The following is a 3,750-nucleotide window of genomic DNA, read 5'->3' on the forward strand; positions in this document are numbered from 1 at the left end:
AAGCTTATCAACTTTGATATCTAGGTGTTCTATTTGGATCCCTTAAGATTAAGCTTAGTTCTAAAGATAACCTTTAAAAACTTATGAATTGGTCTCTTTTGTGTCATCAATTTTAGAACCAATCTCATTTCTTGATCTATGCATCATTCTTCTAATTTCTTTGAATTGAACATCCTACTCACACATTCATTCAAAGAGGGGCAAATGTAATACCCCAAAATTAGAACATTTCCATGCTAAACCAATTTTGTTCTATTCAATCATTCCAAAGTCCTATTTTACTAGGTAATTCTAATTCTAATAATCACTACTTGACCTAGGTGTCAAATGCAAAAAACACTAATCTGCATTAATCACACTATTTATTTAATTCCTAAGTATCAACTCAAATTAGCTATAATAAACCTATTGATTTAATTTAATTTAATTATCAGTGTTCATACTTTAATTTAATTAAAATTACCTCTTTAGCTAATGTATAAAGTAATTAAATCTATTTTATTTAATAAGATATCTCCTCTTTTTAATTATTCAATTAATTAAGAATATCCATTTATGAGGTCATATTCTATTTTATTAAATTAAATATTCTTTCCAAATCTTCTCTCTAGTTCAAAAATGGAAACTCTGGGTGGACTGAAATTAGAGAAGGAATTAAATTAGTTAACTCCTTATTCCACTCAAAAGAAATCAATTAACTCCCTTTTCATAAGGAATTTTCCATTCTGATCGAGTCTCATCTTCATTCTTGACTATTCATTTTGATTGATCTCTACCATCAATCATTGGGGTTCTATTTAAGGAGCCTTTGATTCCTCATTAGGAAGGTTGAATGGAATTTGCATCGAACTTATGTTGGAATATTTACTCATCTTTCTCACACTTTCATGGCTTTAATTTCTTGTATCATAATATCATCTAGATTTTAAAATGTATTCATTTAGCATAGTATGCTCTTTTATTTCTTAGCTTAATTACATCTCATCTAGTATAATTTACATTCTCATCTAGCTATGAATCCTTCATACTAGAGGTTTGGTTACCTCCATCTCATTCTGAGAGTAAAGGAAAAATCCTTCTAGTTAGAAGGCAACAGGTCAAACTGTTGAATTACTCACATGAATAATCTCATATTTATACTGGGATGATCTTTTACATAATGACTATTTTGTAGTGTATGTGAGGATCTGACGCTCGCATTTAACATATACAATGGGTTCACCAAAATAAATAGAAAGAATTGAACACACAATATAATATAAAGGGAAATTTAACACCACAAAACACAATAGGGCATCTAATTCCACAAAAGAAAAGAGAGTAAGTGTGTCAGGTTCACCAAAATGAATAGAAAGAAATATGGATAGAAGGTAAATATGAATAGGTTATGATATAAGAGGGAAGAATATATGGCCTATCCTTAACCCAAATTACCAAAAGGAATGATCCAAATTGTTTAATCATAAATAAGTGATCAATGCACAAATGAATCAATGGAAAATGAGAAGAAAGGAGGAAATCCAATAATCTACTATAGAATGTATGTACTTGAAATATTAAATGATTAGAAGATAAACACTAACCTCAAAGTAGGGGAAATACTAATTTCTTATGTCTATGTACAATTTCAAGAAATTCTACAACCTTCTCTAGACTAGAAATATGGAGACAAAGAAAACCCAAAAAACTTTTGTCCTTCCAAGGGTAGGCTGACCTTGATCTAGATAACAAGGCATAATCTTACCCCAAAAAGTCAACCTTGACCTATATTGCTCTAACAAAAATTCTGTTCACAGATCTCATAAGTTTGTAAAAAAGGGTATCCAAATTTAAACTTCAATCTGCTACCACGTACTTATACCTCCAAGAGAAATGGTTTTTTTTTGAAAGGGGGTTTTGCCTTAGTCAAACCACAATTTGGAATCAACCTTAAAAGTGGGATTGAAATAAAGAATGTGAGCAAGTCATAGAAGTAAATCTAATAATGAAGCTATGCTACTCAATAGATATGCAATTGTATTTAAAATGTAAACAAGAATGTTGATATGAAAGCTTGCACATAACATTAGCAAATGTAAATTAAAACCTCCATGACTGTATGCTTGGAATCCACCTTGAGAGAAGAATGAATAGATCTAGAAGATGAAAAAAAGGTCTTGAAGGAAGATCACACCACCATGATGGTTAGATCTAGGGTTTGAATGATGAATCTTGAATGCTTGAACCAAATCCCTTCAAAGGCTTGAATGCTTGAATCCTTGATCTTCAATAGAGAACTTTAATGGAGATAATAGCTTAGATACTTCCTTTAAAATTATTGATGGAATTATTTCTTGGAAATAATGGACCCTCTGATATCCTACATTCATTCTCCTTCCAGTTATCTTATGGTTATAGAAAATGAGAGGAGGAGGCTTCCTTATATAGCGATCTAGGGCACAAACTTCTAGAGAGGCTAACATTGGAGAATTAAATCCCAATTAACCTTAACACCTAGAAATAGACCTAGATTAAATGCAATTAAGAGTTTACCATTTTGAAACCCAAAATGGCTGACCTAGAAGAGAGGAAATGAAATTTTTTGAAGCCTGATATCCCAAAATTTCCAGAACTTGAAATTTGGACCTAGGGTCAGGGTCAAGGTTGATCTTGACCCTTCATGTCATTGTTGACCCAAAAATTAAAAGTCTTTAATTTATTAGAGAAAGTTTTCAGAAAAAGGCTAGAAAGAGAGGGAGAAAAAGTAGAACAAGTGAAATAGCCAAATCCATGCAGAGACCTATTCAAGGCACTTGACATGACCCCAAACCACTTACTCAGAGGGATAAATGCTCTTAATATGGAAATGCTTCCATTTTAAGTTGATACAATATCAATCACAATTTGGTACAACAATTGACAAATTGATTGGCCTCCATCAACATCTCTAGCAGATTTGACATCCATTTGGTACACTTTTGTAAGCAGAATATGTGAGTAGTGTTCTAACTGCTTCCAATCTTGCAACTGGGGAAAATGTTTTCACATAGACAATACCTTCTTCTTGTGCATATAATTTGTATACCAATCTAGCCTTGTTCCTTGTGACTTCTACTTTTTCATTTAACTTTTTCTTGAATACCCACTTGGTTCCAATAGAATTCTTGTCCCTAGGTCTAGGTACCAATGACAAGGTTTTGTTCTTATCTATTTGTTCAATCTCTTCATTTATTCCTTGAATCCAATCTTCATTATCCAAATCATCCTCTACTAATTTAGGCTCAAATTTATAAAGTAAACATGTATCACTTATAATTATTTTCCTTTTCATAACTCTAGATTCTTTGCCTTCAATTATTTTTTTAGGTGCCTAGTGTCTTCTCACATACTTTTCTAGTGTAGGTTTTTTTCTTCTTTCTTCCTCTATAGGTTCATCTTGAAAATTGATTTGATGCAAGAGCATCAAGATTGGATTTTGGTGAAGTTATGATTTTCATGGTTAGGGATGTATTGGAGATGCATTGGAGAACCTTTCCTCATGATTTCCTAGAGATTGGAGTTATCATTTTAAAGTTTGAGTTGTTTTTACCTTGCTGCTAGAGCTGTGTTTTTTTATTTTTGGGTGCCTCTTGTAGGCTATGCAACTAATTTTGTGCAATGAGTTAAGGATGAAAATTTTATATATTTAAGAGCACATAGACTACTCCCTTCTATAAAATTTTAAAGCCATAATTCATTATAAGTTGGGAGATATGGCAATTCTCCTTGAGT

This window comes from Cupressus sempervirens, chromosome 6 (assembly GCF_028749045.1).
Source record: "Cupressus sempervirens isolate cs-2001-9-10 chromosome 6, ASM2874904v1, whole genome shotgun sequence".
Taxonomy (NCBI): domain Eukaryota; kingdom Viridiplantae; phylum Streptophyta; class Pinopsida; order Cupressales; family Cupressaceae; genus Cupressus; species Cupressus sempervirens.